This window comes from Macaca nemestrina, chromosome 5 (assembly GCF_043159975.1).
Source record: "Macaca nemestrina isolate mMacNem1 chromosome 5, mMacNem.hap1, whole genome shotgun sequence".
NCBI lineage: Eukaryota > Metazoa > Chordata > Mammalia > Primates > Cercopithecidae > Macaca > Macaca nemestrina.
The window spans coordinates 147774893-147797441 of record NC_092129.1 but is presented as its reverse complement, the minus strand read 5'-3'; the positions used below and the strand labels follow the sequence as shown (position 1 = coordinate 147797441).

At 43.6% G+C, this 22549-nt stretch overlaps 1 protein-coding gene, 1 long non-coding RNA gene and 1 pseudogene across 11 annotated transcripts in view; all 3 read left to right on the top strand.

The window, feature by feature from the left end:
* Window positions 1-22549, top strand: part of LOC105474491 (ankyrin repeat and sterile alpha motif domain containing 1A) — a 196449-nt gene that overhangs the window by 124274 nt on the left and 49626 nt on the right. The window lies entirely within an intron of this gene.
* On the top strand, window positions 694-8860 carry LOC112425313 (10 kDa heat shock protein, mitochondrial pseudogene; annotated as a pseudogene).
* On the top strand, window positions 14860-20977 carry LOC105474490 (uncharacterized). The gene is made up of 2 exons (XR_011623804.1): window positions 14860-19658; window positions 19842-20977. It is a non-coding gene; the product is annotated as an uncharacterized lncRNA (long non-coding RNA).

Here is a 22549-nt window from a genome sequence, read left to right as displayed (position 1 = left end):
CCTGTGCAGATAAAGATTGCAGGTGCATGCAATGGCCCAGGGATCTAGATCTATCCAAGATCTAGGTGTTGTGGGCCAGTTCTCTAGTGTGACTGAAATGCAGAAGCCCTGCTACATTTTAAATTTGAAAAAACTTAAAGGCAGTTGAGGTCTTATTGGAAAGAATTCAGAAGATCAAGGTTGCTTACATCCTAAACATTAACAGGGCCCCTTATGTGTAACCCTTCAGTGTTGTTTCTTAGTGATATTGTACTTGGTGTCTGTGGATATCGCTCTCTAAAGAGAAACTCCGAAAGTGTTTCCCCCAGTGATTGGCCCTAAACCCAGGGCCTTGGCAGGCTTTCCTGGAATGGGGCATTAGTTAATGGCTGCTTCCCACCCTATCCCTGACCAGTGCCCGTAGCCTGCTTTGCCATATCCTGTCCTTACTGATGTTTTTCTTTGTTGTCCTTGGACCCCGGGATGTGGGGAACTCTGCTCTGAAGGATCTGAAAGTGCTTGGGCCTAGCTCAGCTCCTCACTGTGAGGCCTGGGGAGGCAGAAGGAAGGCTGTGGGGTGGGAGCCCCTCGCGCTGTTCCTAGAAGGAAGTGCAGGACAGCAGATGGGCTCAGGTTCGGGAGTCAGCAGGTCCAGCTTTGAGCCCCAGCTCCACCATCTCCACCTCGGTGCATGGATGACCTCAGTAAGCTCACTGTTGTTGTTCTTATTTGTGAAACTGAGGCAGTTAGATCTGTGTTTCAGAGTGTTTTACCAATTAGAGTTGTGTTTAACTGCCTAGCATAGTTCCTAGCATGCATAAAGTGTTGACTAAGTGGTAGATATTAATGTTACTATTGTGCTTGGAGCTTCTGAGAATGCGAACTGAGGCCTGGAGTGCCTTCAGACCTTAAGAAAGGCAGAGCTCAGGCCGGGCATGGTGGCTCACGCCTGTAATCCAGGCACTTTGGGAGGCCGAGGCAGGTGGATCACCTGAGGTCAGGAGGTCGAGACCAGCCTGACCAAAATAGTGAAACCCCATCTTTACTAAAAATACAAAAATTAGCCGGGCATGGTGGTATGTGTCAGTAGGCCCACCCACTCAGGAGGCTGAGGCAAGAGAACTGCTTGAACCCAGGAGGCGGAGGTTGCAGTGAGCGGAGATCACACCACTGCACTTCAGCCTGAGTGACAGGGTGAGACTCTGTCTCAAAACAAACAAAAAGGCAGAGCTCTTTGCAGGAGGTTCTTTGTTGTTCAGTGGTGGCAGAGTCATGGGGAACCACTGGAGTTCAAACCCTTCAACTGGTGATCCTCCTACACAGCGCTGCCTCACTGCAGGGATGGGAGAGCCCACCCAGCCTGAGAAAGTAGGGCAGGCACCTTCCCCATTGTTCTCATTTGAGAAGTTAACGAGCTTTCTGTTGAACTCCCTGAGAGGAGAAGAGAGGTTGGAGAGAAATCTGCAGCCTTCTCTACAATTTATTTTTCAAATATATTCTTCCACATAATGGCCAGCAAATGGCTGGCTGGTTGGTTGGTTGGTTGGTTGGTTGGGATGATGTTCTCCAGTTGGGGAACATGTATGTCTAATAGATCTGGGAGTCATTTTCTCCAAATAGAGACTGCTCTTTATTGTGGGTTAATGCAGCCCTGTTGAACTACCCTGAGCAACTTGACTTCTGAAAGATGGCCTGGTTAAGGTAAACCTCTGTGATCGTATCTGTTAATGACACTAGTGTTCTCCCTATTTTCTATTGTATTTTTGGTGACAAAGAAGTCATAGTTTGCCTTTAAAAGAGCTCAGCCTAAGAGGAGATCTGAATCCAAGCTTCACTAGTTATTTTCTGTGTTCTCCAGTCAAGTCAAAGCACTCTTTGTTGCCTTAATGATGCTTGGGACATAATAGAGGACAAACTGAGGTGTACATAAATAAAACTTTAAAAATATATAGATAAGGAGTGGGAAATTCACCTACATCCCTCCATGCACACTTAACCTCTGTTAACATTTAATACATATCCAAATTTGGCATCTTAGTGTATTTACTAATTATAATTTGCTTTTCTTACCTAGTTACTGCATGTTGTAGATATTTTACCATGACAGCATCAATAAGATCTGGATTCAGACCATCATTCTAAAAAGGCTGTGTTCTCTTGTATGGCTATATCATAAGGTTGGTTGGTTTGTTGTTGTTGAAACTGTTCTCCAACCATTAGATGCTGCACAGGTCATTTTCCACCTGCCCTTCAGGTTCAGTTCCTACCCTTTTCTATCTGCCTATGTACATTAATAGGCCAAGGGGTTGCTGGATTGGCTGTGTTCCTCTACTGAAAGCCACCACTCCTGGAGGGACCTTCTCCCAATAGCTGTTCTCTCTGGGTTCTAGTAAATGGTTCCTCCCTTTGACCCTTCTGACCTAAGGCTCCTCATAGTGACTAGCTCCCCTCCCTGCACCTTACCTAAGGCTCCACATTGTGACTAGCTCCCCGCCCTGTGTAAATAATCCCATTATTAAGTTCCTTCAGGTGCACAATTTGTGCCATCTTTTCCTGCAGGGACCCTGAGTGACACAGCAGTTTTTGGCACTGTTTCTATCAACTCTGAGCAAGCATAGATGGCTGTATGCTGGAGCAGTAAACATGGCTCTAGCATGTAAATTGTAAATTAATCTTCATTTGCAAATGAACTGCAAGGCTTAGATATTGAGAGTGCTGGGAAGCAGGAGAAATTCATCATTTAACTGGAAGCACCAAAGCTGTGGCAGTGGAGTCATGGCGGGACCAGCATGTAGAAAGTTTCTTTCACTCTTTGAATATTGGTTGAAAGGAGTGCAACTGAAACTGTGACCAAAGGAGGCATTATGCCTCCAGGAAAATCTCACAGAAAAGTATCACAAGCAGCAGTGGTAGCTGTTGGATCAGGCTGTAAAGGAAAGGGTGGAAAGATTCGATCAATTAGCGTGGAAGTTGGAGACAAAATTCTTCTGCCAGAATATAGAGGCACCAAAGTAGTTCTAGGTGACAGGATTATTTCTTATTTAAAGATGGTGACATTCTTGGAAAGAATGCAGACAGAAATAAATCACTATTGAAATGACATCACGTGAAGCTGCGCCTTCCACTGAAGTCCTGAAATATTTCATCATATAAATAATTTCCATGTCTGTCTTTATAATAAATTCATAAATTTTATTTAAACTTTCTTTCTTTATAATAAACTAATGATATATAAAGTAATGGCATCCAGTGTCTCTAAAACTTCGTTTTTCTGCACTGATACAGATATTTCCAAATAAAAATATGTAAATTTAACAAAATTAAAAATCCAAAACTTTAAGCCTTTCCCACTTCCTACTATAGGAAAGAAACCTGTTTTCCCTTCATCAATCTGGCAGTGTCCTCGGCATCTCAGCTGTGTGCTCCTGTGGCAGAATTTCTTTTTTGTGTGTCTTCATCCTCTGTCTCTTGCACAGTGTGAGGTACCCACAGCACACAGAACCAGCACCAATTAACATCTGAGATAAATACCTTGTAGGAAGAACAAAAACGTCTTTCTGGTCATATTGTGGTTTGAATGGATAAAAAGTTTGTGATGACCAGATCAGCCTCCCACCTGCTTTGAATGGGATTGAAGTTTATGAAAGAGAAAACCACAGAAGGCTGTTTCTCTGCTTAGCATAAACATTGGAGTCATTTAAAACTTGACTAAAGGCTTAAATGATAAATTTGTGTTTTGTAATCAGCTTTCATAAATATTAAATAAGTGGGAGATGGGTGAAGAGCAAGGACTTGCTTTGTATGCGTTTTGTATAAGCTGAGAATAATTTCTGGCACAGGATTTTGGGAATGTCCTGGCTTTGTCTGAAATGGTAGTTGAGGAGACCCTTGGCTCTTGAATCCTTTTCCTGAGAAGTGAAGTGGCAGCAACTGGGAGGGCACCCTTTCAGGCCAAGTCCAGAAGTGGCCTCGCTGCCTTGCCCTTTCCAGCTCTGTCCCATTGGAGGCATGATGTCATCAAGAGACAAGCTGATTGGTTCAACTCCGTAGAGGCTTTGGCTGCGTTTAACCCTTGGGGGTTAGGTGTGCAAAAAGAAGAATGTAAAATAAGGAGATTTGCATTTCCACCGATGATGACTAAATTTCCCACGCCATATTCTGCAGTGTGCATTGTTCCTCGTTATGTAAACAAGCATGCTGTGTAGTCTTTTGTGCTGAGCAAAGCCCTCCCGCCCTGAAGAAGAATGTGACACTCCTACCTCTGGGGAAAGATTAGGGCCTGGAATGTCTGTTTAAGTTGTTTCCAAGTATACGCAGTAGTCACAACTTTTATCCTAGATGAAACACCCTTGAAATTTCCATTGGGTTTAGGTGGTGTGGTAATATTGAGGTAATTTGTTCATATTTTAAAAATAATCTCATTTATTTTATAGGCAGCCGTAAACAAACAGTTTTGGCCTTTCTATCGAAGTGATTTTTGTTAGCCTAGATTATAGATGTGTATATATGCGTGTGTGTGTGTATATATATGCAGTGTGTGTGTGTATATATGTATGTATATGTGCATTTCCATGGTCTTGATGCTAACAGGAGAAACTCCACAGTGTTGTGAATGAGCGGGAGTTAGTCCTGGCTCTGCAATTGACTGGTGATGAGAAAACTGGTGTGTTCTCTCCCACTTGCTGGTCCCTTGCTGCCATCATGCCTCTAACTGGACAGGTGCTGGAAAGCAAGGGGAATGCGCCCTCCCTGCCGCTGCCACTTCACTTCCCACCGATGCATCTCCCCGTTGCTGCTGTCCCTGTCTGTCACTCATCCATTTCCCTTTTTCTTTTTCCCTTTGCTCTTTCTCCCCTTTTCTTTTATGCTTTTTTGTCTTTTTTTCTTCCTCCCTACTTTTCTCATTCATTTTTCCTTTTCATTCTTATTTTTACAGGTGGAGTTAAGGATGGGCTTCTCTTCCAGCCTCTCAGCCCTCTGCGCCAGAGGGATTTTGCTTTTATTTTTGCTTTTTAACATTTTTTCCAGGGTTGACTCACATTTCTATTCTGCACCAGCATTTCTACCACTTGTGGTGTCGGCAGGCTACCACGCACACCGCCAGCCTCGGTCCCCCACTAAACAGCCTGGTTCCCTTTAGCTGCAGCAAGAAGGCACCATCAAGCCCAGGGAGGGACTTGGGGTATTTGCAAAATCGCCAGCAAAAGGAGAATTTTCCTTTTCTCTCTTTTTTGTTTTGTTACATTTTTTTTTTTAACCCCAGACTGAAAGTTTGGGTGACAATGAATGTAGGTGAATATAGATGAGAGGAATTTGACCTTTATTCCAGTCCATACAAATGCTGAGAATCACAGAAGGAAACATTTTCTGGTATATTCTTTTTATACTTAGGTTGTGGTTTCGTATCTTGTTTTTCTAATAAAGTATCAGTAGGATACAGAGTGCGTGACTTTACATGACTTTTGGAATAATAGTTCATTTTATATTATTCTAAGCAATTGTGTCTAAGAACAAGTAGCGGTATTTTACATAATCAGTAATAATAGTATAAAATTGAAGTATATTTGTATTACAGTTACTCATTCAGCTAATTTGTTGAGCACTTGCTCTTTTCCAGGTAGGCTCTAAGTGCAATGAACAAAACAGACAAATCCTTTTGCCCTCATGGAGCTGTCATTCTAGAAAGCTAGAGAGGAATGAGAATTTAAAAAGAATAAATAGGTAAAAATCATAGTATGTAGTTGATGATGGGAGTGCTTATGAGAACAATACAGCTAAGAACAGGATTAGAGGGTGCGGTGGGAGGAGGGTTGCCATTAGGTGAGTCAGCCAAGGAAGGCCCCTTTGAGGAGGACGTGAGGGAGCAAGCCATGCGTGCTTGGGGTAGGGAGGGAGAAGCAGGAGTGGTTATTGGGCTACTTTCTCTTAATTTCTCCTGTAGGAGAAATTGAAAATTCTACCCTACACTTAATATTGTCTTACAAATATAGCTTATAACTTGACTTTTACTTTTAACTTCCTTTTTCTTTAGTCATGATTGCTACCTGTGGCCTTTCTCATCTTGGTTTTTTCCCTTGATTTCTTTATTTTAAGCTGTTGGGTGCATGCTTTTAAACATGTGTTTTAAAAAACACACATTTTTAAAAAGCTGTTGAACTAGAATGAAATCAGAATTTCTCAAACTTGATCATTGTTCTTGTTGTCATCCTGGGCAAGGATGTGGGTGAGTTCTGGCGGAGGGGCTGGGTTATAGGTCATTGTCTTAGGAAATGCCTTTCCATGAGCTCATTGCATACTCAAGGCAGAAATAAAATCTGAAAACCAGGATCGTGAAGCAAAGGGAAGAGAATTCAAAATTGCTAAGACCAGAAGATGGCCAGAAATCTTGGAAATGGGAGATCCAGTGAGGGAGGCCAACTGGGTGTTCATGGAGGCAGCGAAGGTGAGTTCAGGGTATGCCACCACCACTTGGAACACAGAAATGGTGTTAATGTCCTAAAAGAGCATTGACCACAAATAATTCGCCCCAATGAATCTTTTTTTTTTTTTTTTTTTTTTGGAGACAGAGTCTCGCTTAGTCGCCCAGGCTGGAGTGCAATGGCGTGATCTCGGCTCACTGCAAGCTCCGCCTCCCGGGTTCACGCCATTCTCCTGCCTCAGCCTCCCGAGTAGCTGGGACTACAGGCGCCCGCCGCCTCGCCCGGCTAATTTTTTGCATTTTTAGTAGAGACGGGGTTTCACCGTGTTAGCCAGGATGGTCTCGATCTCCTGACCTCGTGATCCGCCCGCCTCGGCCTCCCAAAGTGCTGGGATTACAGGCGTGAGCCACCGCGCCCGGCCCCAATGAATCTTAAGTACATCCTCTCAGGAGCCAGACCCATAGGTAATTACAACCAGTAAGAGAGGGAGATGCTGGCGGCCTCAGACATTCTCTGACCCTGAGTGGACTTCGGGGACGTCAGGGTAGAGGAAGCTTCTTAGAGACCAGATACGAAGGTGGTCTGTGTATGTGTGCACGCATGTGTGTGTATATATCCCAGAGAACTTTAATTTGTTTAGAGATGTGCTATGCGGTCGGAGTGGCAGCCAGACATTGGGGGATAGGCTTTTTATTATATAGGACTCTGAGAAAACAATTAATCTGGACCTCATTTTCACTTCCTTTGAAATGTGTGACCCTCAGAAACAACACAGGCTCTTTTCCTGACCCCCAGTGTTATGCCAACATCCTCAAAGATGTGCTCTCTGATCTCAACTCTGTTTTCATGGACAACTACCCTCCCTGCCTAGGGTTCCTTTGTCCTGCTTTCTTCTCCATAGATGTTTCCTTTTGATGCTATCAGGTGAGTAACCAGTGGGTAAGAAGCATGCCTGTGGCCTGTAGCTGCTGGGCAGGGCCAAGATGCTGAGCGTATCTTTCCCAGGCATCCTATTCTTGCTCACAAGCTCTAATGGCCCAGTCTCTGGCGCCACAGGGCCCACCTGTCCATAACTCAAGGCGGCCTGTTTATTTGCCTGGACAGGTGGAAAACTGCCTTAGCTCAGTAGGGGCCTACAAATGACAATTTGTCTGGCAGTCTGTTCTTGGCTGTCCTGATTTAAACAGGCAGGAAGCCATTGTAAACTCAGCTAAAAAGTTGTGGTTTGTGTAAATGTTCTGGTTCCTTTCCTGTCCACTTTGGATCTAGTTATTTTCAACAGAACTTCCCCCAAAAGCATGGAAGAGCCTTATATCCGTTGTGCAGTGGGCATAAAGTCCTGGTTTTGCAGCTGGGGCCCTCTGTACTGGGCCAAAGGACAGTGAAGAACGCCATGGAACTTGGGTGCGGTGGCAGAGGACTGGCATCCCATCTTCACACTGTACTTCAGGGGTGGAGATCTCCCAGCCTCAAGGTCTTAGGCTGTTTCTGTGTCCTTGGAGGGAATATTTATCTTACTCCATATCTAACTGTATGTAGAAATCTAGGCAAAGCTAACCCTAGAAATGGAATGTTTATGCCCTAGGGATTTTGTATTTTTTTAATTATAATACCTGAATCTAGGTGAAATTTTAAAGATACTAAAGACTATATAGTGAAAAATAAGTCTCCCAGATTCCCGGTTCTTCTCCCTGGTGTTTTGAATATCCTTCCAGAAATATTCTCTGCATATAGAAGCATTTCTGACATGTTAAGCATTTTTCTTTTTAAAAGACAAAATGGTGCTGTCTCATGTGTATTGCTCTGAACCTTGCTTTTTTCATGTAATAGTAATTTTTGGAAAATCATTCTAATTAAGTACATGAAGAGTTTTCTTTTTTATTGTTCATAATATTCCGTGGTGTGCATATACTATCATTTATTTTTGTTTCTTGTAGATGGACATTCTACATGTTACCAGGCTTTTACTGATTAAAGCATTGCTGCAATGCAAATCCTTGTACAGAGTCATTGTAAGATGTTTCCAGAAGCTGAACAGCTGTGTGAAAGAGTTTGTGCGTGTTAAATTTACTTTTCTACCCACAACATGTAAACACCTTATCAACATGGGGGTGGTCAGCCTTTTAGTCTCTTTTTGGTTAACAGATTGGTAATGTTATCTTGGGTTAGTTTTAAAGTGTGTTTCTTATTATGAGTGACACTGGCATCTCTTTACATGTTTACAAAACACTATTTTCTAGATTCCTTTTCTCTCTTTTTTTTTTAACGTTGTTATTGAATTGATCTCTTTCTTACTAATTTGTAGAAGATCTTTATATTTGGAAAAAATCAGCCCTTTATCTGTGATATAATTTGTCTTTTGGCCTTGTGGCATTTTTATGTGTTTTTTTTAACATGTAGAAATTTAGAATTTTTATAGTTGAATCTATCAATCGTGTATGACTTCTGCTTTTTTTTTTTTTTTTTTTTTTTTTTTTGAGACAGTCTTGCTCTGTCACCCAGGCTGGAGTACAGTGGCACAATCTCGGCTCACTGCAACCTCTGTCACCTGGGTTCAAGCAATTCTCCTGCCTCAGCCTCCTGAATAATTGGGATTACAGGCGTGTACCACCACACCCAGCTAATTTTTGTATTTTTAGTAGAGACAAGGTTTCACCATGTTGGCCAGGCTGTTCTCAAACTCCTGACCTCAGGTGATCCACCCACCTGGGCCTCCCAAATTGCTGGGATTACAGGCGTGAGCCACTGCGCCCAGCCAACTTCTGCATTTTGCATCCCAGTTAAGAAGACTTTCCTTACTCTAAGATTATAAATATATGTATATTATTTGTATATATACATTATATATAATTACATTATATATATTACATATACATATATAATTACATATATAATATATACTTATATGTAATATACAAATATATATTATTTGATTACAAATATATTTTATATATATATAGTTACACATTCTATATATATACACACACACACATAATTTCCTCCTAGTATTTTGTGGTTTCATTTTTCAGGTGTAAATCTTTGTTTCTTCGGAATTCATTTTGCTATTAGGCGTGCTAGGCATCCTGTTGATTTTTAGCAACAATTTGATTCAGCCCACTGTTTGATTCAGTTTTCCAGGTGAAGAAACTAAAGCTTTGAGAGCTGAAATGACTTGCCTACGATGTTAGGGTTGGTAAATGAGGGAAACCAGCTGAAACTACATCTTCTAATACACAAGACTGTATTTAGAATATAGGTGAGCTAAACCTTTATTTTGGCATTAATTAGCAGTTACTTTTCATTTCCTCTTGTTTCAACCCAAATTATTGCAGCATTAGCTTACTCTTTCCCTCTAACTGCAGACAAAAATATTTCTCTTTGTTTACGAAGGAAAGCAACTTAGGAAAGGCGTCTCTTGGGAGAAGCATGTGTTTCCTTTTTACTATAATATTAAGACTCAAAGCATTTCTTCCCTTTACTGCTTTCTAAGATGGGGGGCTGTTAGCTTTTTCTTTTGTGACTTGAAAAGTGAGGCGATGATTTCCAGCAAATTCTGAAATTCGGAATTTGGAAAGAATCCTAGTTACCACGTGGTCCAGCTCCCTTATGAACAAAGTCACTTCTGTGTTGTCTAAAAGTGATCTTCTTTACCACTATACTTGACTGGTTTAAAAATAATAATAGTAACTAAATAAATAAATAAAAATGATCTTCCAACTTTTGCTTGTAAACCACAAGTAACCCCCTCTGCCATCCACCGTTATGTCTATGAAATAATGAAAAATCCTTTCTCATATCCAGCTAAAATCTGTGACTTCCACTCCATCAATTCTGGTTTTACCTTCTTGGTAGGTCATGCACGCAGTCCTCCATAATAGTTGTTCAGATATTTGAAGCTACAATTATGTCCTCCTACCCTCAAACCTTCTCATTTCCTTGCCAGGCACCCCAGTTTCTTCTCTCTCACCTCAAATGGCTTATTTTCAAACTGCTTTTGTCTTGGCCCTTTGGTGAACATCCTCTTAAAATTGTATGACATTGTTACAGATGCTTGTATATGATGTACATTGCATGGTACACTATGATGAGATTTACGTGTCGCAGGCCACGTGATAATGCTTCATCAAGGGGTTTGATGGGCTTCTTAGTCTCCTGAAAACTTAAGGGTTCAATCTGTCAGTGAGCCCAAGTCAAAGACAGTGTGCACAATGCTTCCAGAGGTACCACAACCTCCATCAGGAGGCCATACAGAAAGCGGTTCTGTGGAGTGGAAGTGCTTGTTGCCTTTTAAAGCTTTATCCTGTGGTTTCTGCCCTGGAGATACAGCTCAGCCTCTCCCCTGTTGTGCTTTTTTGGCAAAATCAATATAGCTTTTCCCTGTGCCCCATCACATAACAGTGACTCTACCTACTCTCCACCCAACAGCATAATGGCCTGCTCTGGGCCCATGAGACTTGCTCAGGCATTTTTTAGCAGCTACATGACTCACCATAACTTTAATTTGCAGGTAAAGATGCTTTTGTACCAATTTTTCATTTGAAGTCAATAGGACAGATGAGTCCTGGGAAAGCCTATGTTGTCTAAATGACCCTGAGCTAGGCCTTGTAAAGGGTCACTCAAGTCCCCTTGTGCTCTTGACCAGAACCCTTCCTCTTCTCTCCATTTTGTGCCAGTCACCAGGGTTTCCTTCCAAAATCTCTCCCCTCCATTCACACTCACCTATCTGGGATCCTCAGCAGCCACCACCTCAGTATCTCCCTGCTTGCCTCTGGGCTTCTCTAGCTCCTCTTGTGGCTGCCTTACCATGTTCCTCAAATATTTTGTGTTATCCTCCCTTGACTAAAAACGTCCTTGCAGCTGGGCGCGGTGGCTCGAGCCTATAATCGCAGCACTTTGGGAGGCCGAGACGGGCGGATCACGAGGTCAGGAGATCGAGACCATCCTGCCTAACATGGTGAAACCCTGTCTCTACCAAAAAATACAAAAAACTAGCCAGGCGAGGTGGCGGACACCTGTAGTCCCAGCTACTCGGGAGGCTGAGGCAGGAGAATAGCGTGAACCCGGGAGGCGGAGCTTGCAGTGAGCTGAGATCGTGCCACTGCACTCCAGCCTGGGCCACAGAGCGAGACTCTGTCTCGGGGGAAAAAACAAAAACAAAAACAAAACAAACAAAAAAACGTCCTTGCTTCCCTATTGCTATGGTTCAGAGTGCAGACTCCTTAGCCTGGAGTGCATGATTCGCCAGAGAATGAGCCCATGGCCCAGCCTCTGTAACTGGCCTTCTCTTTCATCTCATACCCTATTTTTCCAGCTCAGTTAATTCCTATACTCACTGTTTTCTCCTACACATTGGTTTATACTATTCTCCCTACTGGGGTGGCTTTCTCCACTTCTTTTTGTTGAAATTCCACTCTTAATTAGAGGCTTAGTCATTCATTCACCACACTTAGGGAGAGCCTACTGTGTGCTTAAGCTGGGCATACAGAAGTGAAATTGTAAACCAACATGCAGCTTTTGAGGGACTTAGACCCTAAAGGGAGAGATAGGTATTAAATAAGTCCAAATAAAAATATGACCCCAAGCAAAAATAAGTGCTCTTGAAGAAAAAGAGCAGAGTGCTGGGCAAGGTGTGGGAGGTGCGGTGAGGCCCCATTAGACGGACTGGCCCTGAGGCCTCTCTGCAGTCAGGCTTAGGGAGACTGAAGGAGCTCAGTAGCCCAGTAAACAGTGATGCGGCTCAGGAGAGGATGGGGTCAAGTCTCTGTCTGCCGTAAAACCTGCCCCCTTGCACTTTGAGCTTGAGAGGTCTTTCCATCAGCAGCTCTTTCCGCTGGCACTGCATGCTTTGCTACTCTTGTTTGTGTGCATGGTCCTTCTCCCCAGTCAGATGAGAGACCTTTTCCAGAGTAGTAATCACAGTTCATTTTCACAAGCCCTCCAGCTCCCCAGCCCTAAATGGGTACTTAGAAATGCAAGGCCTTGATTAAGGGCCTCAGAAGGATGTGGGATGTCCTGAGTCCTTAAAATGTCATGTTTTCCCCCAAAGAACTCAAGGTATGGATTGCTAAAGACGTGCTCCGCTTGGGCATAGATAGATACCTGTTTTTCTTCTTTTTGAAGGAGATACAATAATTAAGCCCTTCTCCTTTACCTCGCCCTTAAATTTGGAATTTTATTTTCTTTTTCTTTCTTTAGTAATAAGGTAAAGAGCCCTTTTATGCCACAACTTAGGGATTCTAAAGCATATTCAGAATAATTTGCTTCATGGATGTGAGCACAGAAATTTGCAGATTTTGGGAGACATATACTGAATGTCTTATGACTTTCTCAATTAATAAATTAATCCTCCCTCACCCATTTTTTAAAGGTAAAAATATTTCACTAAAACAAGCTGGTTTGGAAAGGGGGAGATGAATTTGGCATTTAAATGTCAAATGCATGTTTTAAGCTAACTTCATTCACTGCCCGGTCCTGCCTCCATACATAATTAACATTTATAAAGAATGCAGATAGAATCCCCCTTGATAATGTCACATTGGTGTTAACAGTCTTTCTGCTTCTAAGTATCATATATGTAAGTCAAGAACAGAAATAGTTTGGACAGTTCTTGGCCCCTATTATTCCAAATTAGATTGAGAGAAGAAAAGAACCAAACCAGATATGGTATATTTTTGTTAAAATGTCAGCTCCTGCTGGGGTAGCTCCGTATGTTCCCACAGGTCTCCAGAAGGACTTGCTGTAGCAGAGCAAAGCAGAACTAAACAAATCCTCAGCTGGGTCCATGTGCTTACAGCCATTACGGGCCTTATAGGCATTTAGTAGAGGAGAGAGTTCACATCTCAGACGTGTAGGATGCTGGTGGAATTCATTGGGTTAAAGAAAAAATCTCCAAGGCCCATTTTTTAAGAATCGAAAATATTACTGCTGATCCTGAAATAAGGTCTTTGATGAGTCTCTCCTGTTGGGGTATTAACCTAGAGGTCTGGCCATGCTCCAGTTCAGATAACGCTGTGTCTCTGTACTAAATTCTTCCTGTAGGTTCAATTAGATTTTGGCCTTTTTTCATCTTGGGCAACAACTCAAGAACTGCCCATTTCTAAGGCAGGAGCTTAGTGATGGATGCATTTGTTTCACTGCTGACAAAGATTTCAATGTAAAATCTGCCAACCCCTTGAGGATGGAAACACAGATTGATCTCAGTGAAGAACGAGTCTATTGGTCCTCGTGCAGAGATGCATTAACGTCTCTCTGTGCTCTGGAAGGGGTTCACTTCCCCAGGTGGACCTGAGCAGGCTGGATGTTGCAGCCTATTCAGCGGCAGGATCGGGTCCTGTTCCTGGAAGAGAACTCCACTAAGGTACTTGTTAGAAGTCATCAGTGGTGTTAACACTCAGGTTCCTTTGGTCACTGGTTCCACAAAGCAACATTTCCTCAGCACCCACTATTACCGGGCTTTCAACTGCTGTATGTGGCATTATGAGAACATAATGTTGCAGGTTTAGGTTTGCTGTGTACTTTTTACCAGGGGTGTATCTGTGTGTCTACTGATGAATTTCTTAGAGGTGTATTAGTTTGCTACCTTGGTACCTTTTGCCACTTAGTTTTGCTTTCTCCTTTTTAAGGAATAGCATGTGTGTGTGTGTTTCATTGCAGCGATCCACTGCAAATTGTGTATAAGCTTTTGTGGGTGTTTTTCTATTTTGACATCACCATAAGTGTTTTGGTTCTTTTTCTTGAATGTTTGTTCTCTGTCTGGAGTCAAACCCGAGACAGACTTGGAAAGTGAATAGTGTGGGATCAGCTCTCCCACAGTCACTAGCCCCAGCCAGCCTTGTTTCTCAGGGACAGCCTAAGTGGCACTGGGGAAAGCAAGTGGACCTGCAGGGCACTCATTGACGTTAGTCAGAGCATCTGAAACAAGAAATTACAAGATTCCCGGGTCTAGACCCGGCTTATGGGAAGTTCTGTCTGCATCCGGGGAGCACCATGTACCTCTGTCAAATTTGTGGCTGTGCCTTTTAGTTTAGTTTAGACAGTGCCTCTCACTTAACATTAATTAAAAAACAGTTTTAAGCCTTTGTAGGCTTGGTATTACTCAGGCCAGTATCATTGTATCATTTGCTAAATTTTATGTAATAAGGTAATTGTGTCTATATTTCTTCACTGTTGTGCTAGAAAAGGAAATGAAACATCATAAATCTGAAGTGAGCATGGTCAGAGGCAATCGGATCTACAAAAGTGAGGCTGAAGAGAGGAAGCCTGAGCTGAGTGATGATTGATCCCTGTGACATCACAGAAGGACACATGAGCTAAGGACAGCCTTGATCACGAATCCTGGCATCCTGAGCCAAAACCCAGATGCAAAAACTTGAAGGGGATATTTTACAACAAGTGAGGGAAACAGCTCTCTTGACATTGGTGGTGATAGCCTGCGGGACTCATTACCCGTGAGTAAGTGGTGGATGTTGGCTTGGGAACGGCCTCGCCCTGAGTAACAGGCAGAAACGCGCTGGCAGGCCTCCCTGGAGCACTGTTCTCAGCTGCACTGCCAGTGGCTGAGCGGGCTGGCCTGGACCGTGCGCTTTACTTTATCAGCAGGTATTTACTAGGTGCCAATTATGTGTCAGGCTTGGTGCTAGGTGATGGGTGCAGGGAGTAGAGTTAAAGGACACAGTTCCTTCTCTTAGGAAGTTTCCTTGAAGGAAGTCAAGTGGCTCCTGAATTCTATCTAAAAAAGGCTTAAGGGAAGCAGTCTGGTTGAAGTAGGGGCTGGGGGCTCGTCTGAATGATGTACTTCACTGTTTGGCTTTGTTTTACCTGTTTTATGTCTTAGATCAACAAAAAGAATTTCTAAAATACACTTTTATTTATACCTTAAATAAGACTAAGAAAACATTAGTTGTTTATATGTAAAAGCATTTGTTTTTGTTTTTTTGTTTTTTTGGGTTTTTTTGGTGTTGGCTTGACAGGAGGCTGTTGAGCTTATAGGTGGGTAAATGTGCCCCATCCCCTGGGTACCCCTCTTGACATGGCCATTACTGGCCTCTGTTTCCACCTGTTTATCCCTCATGTCACATTGACACATGGGTCTCCTAGATGTTTGTTTTGAGTTCTACCTCAAGCCTGGCTGCAAACTGCTTAGAGGTTGCCAACCTGGGTGAGTCAGGAATCAGCCTCACTTCTCAGTTCCACAGCTGATTTATTAGTCATCCCTGCATATCAGTTTGTCTGTCTGTTAAACAGAATAAAACAAGAGTGTTTCCTGCCAGTTCCCTGTGGAGTGTGGCAGGCCAGTGCTTGTTGGCTTCATTCAGAAACCAGGCCTCTTGGAAATACAGAGCAGTGTCCTCAGTGACTGCCCTTCACAGGTGGCTGCCCCACCTCTCTCCGCTTGCCTCCTGCTTTACATTCAGAGCAGGAAAGCTGTTAGCACAAGGTTCATTTAAAACCCCAGTTGAGGAGGTTATCATAGCATCCTTAATTCTAGTGAATGGCTCTGGTTTTCCCTTCAGCAGTTGGAGTGATTAAATGTCATAATATATCAAGGGAGTACCAATTATGAACATGGATTTCATGCTGGGTGCTTTTACATTCTTTGGTTGGTGTTGGGCATAGTACTAACTTACCTTGGCAGCACCTTTAATTGGGGCATTCATGAGTTGAATTGGACTCTGAGCAGCTGGAAGGGTCTGGGACTGAGGACTGCTGCCAGGGCTTCACCTGTCCTGTCACAGTTGGCCTGTTGGGGCATCTAGGATCGGCGTCTAGGATCTTACTCACGTTTGACTTCATGCTGCCCAGGCGACGAGGCAGAATATTTTTGCTTTGAGCTGTGATGCTGCGTTGGTTTTCATTGTAAAACATCAGAGTCAGAAGGTTCCCTAAGTGTGAGTTCTCTCGTTACAGGTTAGGAAACTGAGCCCATTAAGGATGTGACCTACTCAGAGTCTCATGAGACCTTTGACAGCGTCCAAACCTCTGCTGCATAGCAACATCTTTGGCGCAGACTGGGTACTTGATACCCACTTGTTGAATAAATTAGCAAACCCAGGTCTCTCGAGATTTGTTTAACAGTTATGTCAACTTTTTTTTGGTTTAAACTGTCCACATACCAAATCTGGTTTTGGTTCAGTGACTGATCTAGGGTGTTAGAGGATTCCGCCGGTTTTGTAGAAACAGTAGACAGACTGGTCAGCCTTTCATGTTGCTAATGCTGAGTGGCAAGTTTAACCCTATAGTTCCTTTTTTCTCTCATGTGGTATCTTAAAGCAGTGGTTCTCAAAGGGCAATTGCAGACCAGCAGCATCACTGTCCCTGGGAACTTGCTAGAAATGCAAATTCTTCCCTCCTGCCCCAGGCCTTCTGAATTAGAAACTCTGGGGCTGGGGCCCGGTAATGTTTTTACAGGCTCCTCAGGTTTGAGAGGAGGTTTGAGAACCAAGGCTGAGGTTTGAGAACCAAGGCTTTAAGAGCCAGGTCCTAACAGTGTTCCCTCTACTCGTGAATAGACTGTGCATGTGAGCGCCCAGTTATGAACACGCAAGAACCAGGCATGGGATTACATAACACTAGCAATCAAATAAAATGTAATGCAAGTTTTATCTGACATAGTTAATATATACATGGTAGTTCCTGTGCCAGTGGTAATTAGGCAAATGAAAAGTAGTTCATATAAATGGCCATAATGAATATTACCTAGGCAAATCAAGTTTTTATAGTTTTTCCCTATAGCTTTTTAGTATCTGCTAGCAGTCATTACTGTTGGTGACTTCCCTAATTACACAGATGTACATTCTTCACTCACAGAAATATACTCATTCATATATGAAATTCTGGCTCACATTTCCCAATTGTTAGGATTCCCTGTGACCACCTATCTCTGGTTGAGTTTTAAAATCTCAAAAGCAGGATTTAAATGCAAATAGCTTATTTGGGAGGTGATCCCAGGAAGCACTGGTAGGGGAGTAGGGGAGTGAGAAAGAAAGGAAACCAATAAAGGATTTGTTATCAAGCAGGTTACCCCTTGGGCCCTGGAGCTTAGACCTGCTGCGGAAGTCTGGGAGACTGAAACTTACTTTAGATCAAGGGAGCTGGGGTATTTATCTACCACTTCCAGTCAGTCTGGATGAGGGCTGCTCACCTAGTGGGAGTAGGGACAGGACATTAATTCCCTCTCGCTTTTAGTCTACCCAGTGTACAGGTAGGTCTAGAGGGCTCTGGCAGCCTGAGAGAATCCTCAGAGTCACAGGTGCTTGCAGTTGGAAACTGGCAGATAGGAGGGTTTAGAAATGACGAATGCATATTGTCTACTTTACCACCCATTAGTGGTCCTGGGCTGGGGCTTCTCAGGCTTTCATGTGTACACTGCCCCCAGGTCTTTGAGGCGCACCAGTGCTGTCACTCTTGGCACAGGAAGGGTTTTCCCTGGGGTTCCTGTTCTGGAGGGGACATGGGCAGGCAAGCACTCGGGGGCTGAGAGCAGCTGCCAAGGGTGGTGGCAAGAAAAGGGAGAGGGCACTATGAGAATAGACTCTGAGTCTCAGAGTCTGGGCCAGGGACAGGGCAGGATGGAGTGAATGAAAAATCCTGGGGCACACAGATGGCTGGTATCAGGTCTCTTTGTCTCTGGGGGAGGAGAAAAGGAAAGCAGAGGGTTCTGGGCACTGGTAAGAGGAATAGAAGGCAGAAGAGAAACTTAAATTTCTTGCCAGCCTGTGCCTTTCCTCTAACTGCAACCCACACCCCCACCTTGTCCTACTGTTGTTTTCCATTTTCTCTAGGTTGAGAGAACTGTCAGAAGCCAGTCAGGCTGGGAAGAAAGGGAGCTTTATGCCTGGCCTCCCTGTGGGTGGGTCTGCTGGCATGTTGTTTGCGTGCCACAGTGGTGAAGATGGGGAAACTGGAACTGTGCATTCTTACTGAGATAGTCCTCAATACAGTTTCAACCGGTCCATGATGAAAGGAGAAAGTTAAGGACAGTGAAGAGTGCTGTGATGGTGCTGATGGTATTTGATTGCCAACCACCTTTATTCTGATTATGTTCATTCTTTCCCTTTTTTTAATTTTATCTTTTTAGAGACAGGGTCCCACTCTGTCGCCCAGGCTGGAGTGCAGTGGTGTGACAACAGCTTACTATAACCTCAGATTCCTGGGCTGAAGTGATCCTTCTGCCTCAGCCTCCCCAGTAGGTAGGACTATAGGTGTGCACCACCATGCCTGGCTGTTTTTGTTTTTGTTTTTTTGTAGAGACAGGGTCTCGCTGTATTGCCCAGGCTGGTCTTGAACTCCTGGCCTCAAGAGGTCCTCCTGCCTCAGCCTCCCAAAGCACTGGGATTAAAGGCACGAGCCATGGCACCTGGCCTTTTTTCTTTTTTCTATGCTTCCGTTGTTCTTTCTTTTATAAAACAAAGGAATAGTTTTCGTGTTGATTGTTAAATGTTTTTCTCTATTAAATTTATTTTGAAATAATAATAGATTCACAGGAAGTTGTAGAAATAGTACAGAGAGGTCCTTTTTTTTAGTACCCCTCACCTAGTTTCTGCCCATGGTACTATATTATTTAACTCTAATACAATACCAAAACCAGGAGACTGACTGTGGAACAATCCACACACCTTATTCACGTTTCACCAGTTTTGCATGTACTTGTGTGTGTGTGTGTGTGTGTGTGTGGGTGGGGGGTTATATGCATTTTTATCATGTGTAAGTTCATGTGATCACCCCCACAATCACGATGCAGAACTATTCTTTCACCACAAAGATCTCCCTCATACTTTTTGTTTTTTTTTTTTTTGAGATGGAGTTTTGCTCTTGTTGCCCAGGCTGGAGTGCAATGGCGCGATCTCAGCTCACTGCAACCTCCGCCCCCTTGGTTCAAGCGATTCTCCTGTCTCAGCCTCCCGAGTAGTTGGATTACAGGCCTGCGCCACTACACCTGGCTGATTTTGTATTTTTAGCAGAGACGTGGTTTCTCCATGTCAGTCAGACTGGTCTTGAACTCCCGACCTCAGGTGATCCGTCTGCCTCAACCTCCCAAAGTGCTGGGATTATAGGCGTGAGCCACCATGCCTGGCCCATCCTGTTAATTTTTAAAGTCATTTCCCTTGGTAAAAAGTTGACAGCTTTATAACATTTCTGTTTCTCCCAGTTAGGAAGGAAAATGGCCCAAAAACTTACCAAATTAAGGGGTCACTGCCACTTGTGTCCCTGTTGAAGTGGGACAGCACAGTGCTCTGCACAGAAGCCATTCTCCTGAAAGAGGCAAGTGTGTGTTTCTGCCCAGGGCTATAGAGAAGGAAGGGTGAGAAAGATCATTTTTCTCAGGTCTTTTTCCTTCAGTACTCAGCCCTTGAGAGGCCTAAGTCATATATTAGACAGCTCAGGCTTCTGTAACAAAATACCATAGTTTGAGTGGCTTAAACAACAGACATTTATTTCTCATAGGTCTAGAGGCTGGGAAGTCCAAGATCAAGATGCCAGCCAGCATGGCCCCTGACGAGGACCCTCTTCCTGGCTTAGAAACGGCTGCCTTCTCACTGTAATCTCACATGGCAGAATATATGTATCTCCCTCTTCTTATAAACCCTACCCTCATGAATTCCTCTAACCCTAATTACCTCTCAAAGGCCCCATCTCCAGATACCTTCATAGTGGGGGTAAGGGCCTCAGTATATGAAATGTGAGGGAACAGAACTCAGGCCATAGAAAGTATCTTCATCAAGGGCTGCTCCATACTCTGCCATCTCCTCAATTGCAAAATCAGTGGAGTATCTTGGCAGAGAGGCAACAAGAAAGGTTTAGGCCCTGTATTGCCAGCCTTGTTAACTTCGTTAAATTATTTAGCCCCGTCAAGCCTGAGTTTTCTCATCTGCAAAACTGAGAGAGTCGTGTGGATGATGTCTGAGGCCCTGCTTGCTGAATCTGCAGCTGCCTGCCTCCTGTGACCCGCGTCTTCCTTTCCTCCATTTCCACTGATTGGTGGTGAGAGCCCAAAGGCCGAGTTTGTTGATCCCTGTACCAGCTGTTCTTACTTATTCCCACTTCTGTGGGCAAAGGAAAAAAGAAGAGTTTGAGATTTTGAACTTCACAGTTTTGACCAGAGCCATCCTGTTTATTTTCAGTTATGTAGAAGCATATTTGAGATTCTGATGTATGTGCCTACACACAGACACACATGGCCTGAGCACAAAAGTATTTGACAAAAACAAGGCTCTTACTGATTATTTCCTTCAGTCTCAGACTCTCTCTACACCAGTTCACTTATTACTCAAGCATTTGATTCTACAAGAGGCAGAATTTTCGAAGATAAGATTCCTATGCCCTGACTGACAGTGGAGCTTAGAAGCCCAGCCTGGGACCCTCTGGCCGTTAGCCAGGGACTCTTTGGGGTTCCAGTAGGCTTCCCCTTCACCCTTTTCTTCTCTCCCATAGACCTCAGGGATTGGCCCACCTGTCCAGGTGCCTGCCTCCACTGTGTCCTCCCTCATCCCTTGTATCCCAGAACTCTGGGGAAGGAATAATGTTTTCCAGTGTCTCCCCAGTTTTGCTGTGTTTGAAATAAGCACACAGTCCCCTTTTAAGATTTTATTGCATGTTAAAACAAAAATGGGAAACAGAGGTTTGCAAAAAATAGCCAATAAATAGCCAACAATGGGGATGTTATAAAGTTATGAGAAATACTAAAAATAATAGTTGTCCTGGGTCTTGGTCAAACATTAATAAACTAGCTCTTTCCTTGGCTCTTCTGACTGCCTTCTCTCTAGATATTGTCTTGAGGTTGTAGCTTCCACTCGTTTTCTGAAGGGCCCTACCTCCTAGCACATACACAAAGCCCCTAGAGAACAGCTGTTGGCAGCAATCAACGCTTACAAAACAGCTGAGACTGGTGGGCTGTAATTACTCTGAAATCTTCTTGCAGGCTGAGATTGGAGATGGCCTTTGAATTGTGGGCAGCTTGGGGGTCTCCCACTGCAAAGGTCCCACAAAGTGGAGAGGATTGCATGGCCATCTTTTCTGCCTTTCCTCTCCCTTCATGCCACTTTTCTTGATGTCTTTCCTGAGAAAATTTGTACACTCCATAATTGCAACTTGTAAGACTCACTTGCCAACAAACCCAAGAGTGTAAGTCCACAGGGCCTTTCCTGGAATAGGCACTTTTCACTGGCCTGTTTTGAAAAGGCTGTGTTCTTTCTAGTAATCCCATGGGGTTGTACACTTTAACCTGACATTTAGCCCCCAGCTGTTGCATGTTGCTGCCCATATAGGGAATGGATTTTCTCAGGAGTCCTCACACTGCCAGCCCAACAAGAAACCAGGGCTTGTTGCTCTCTGCCTGCCAGCACCACCCTTTCTTCAGATGCTGAGCTCTTCTGTGGCCTCCCATTTTCCTGCCAGCCAGAGGGAGTTGACCAATCTGAACTTTGGTTCCAGAACCTATTGGGCTACTTTGAGGACATCAAGTTGTGCTCCTGTCCGCTTGGCTAAGAAAAAAAGACAGAACCCTATATGGTTTAGGGATACTGACATAGATGGTAGGTTAAAGAAAAGCCAGAGGATAATAACATTTAATTCAGGATGGTGTGGTCTCAGAGGAGCAGAGAAATGGTGGGAAGTGATCCTAGGAAGGGCATTTTCTATTTCTTAAACCAAGTAGGAGGCATGTGAATGGGTCATTTATTATTGTTGTTGAAATCACAGTACTATAAAATACGTTCTTTGGAATTTAAGAAACATTTCATTTTTTTAAAGAGGAAAGAACACAGTTCCTTGTCGTTGAGGTCAGCATGAGGCTGATCTAAAAGGATATTGACACAGGAACTGGGCAGTGAGGCAGTAAGGATGCAGTTGGAGGAATATCAGGTGGGAAGATGCCACACATTTGTTGGGTTAGCCACCACATTTCCCCCCTCTCATTTTCTCTTCAGGAAAAATCTCAGATCCAAGAAAGATGTATGTCCTAAACAAATCCCTCCCTAAAATCAGTTAAGGTATAACCACTTTTAAAAGCTCTTTGTCTGTTTTATCCACTGGGTGTTGACTGAGCCCACCCAGTGCTTTACCTGATAGGAGCACTAGTGCGAAATACAAAAGAAGCTGAAGAGGCATGCACATGTGTCAAAAGACCAGGAACCGTCCTCGGACCTTATGTATGC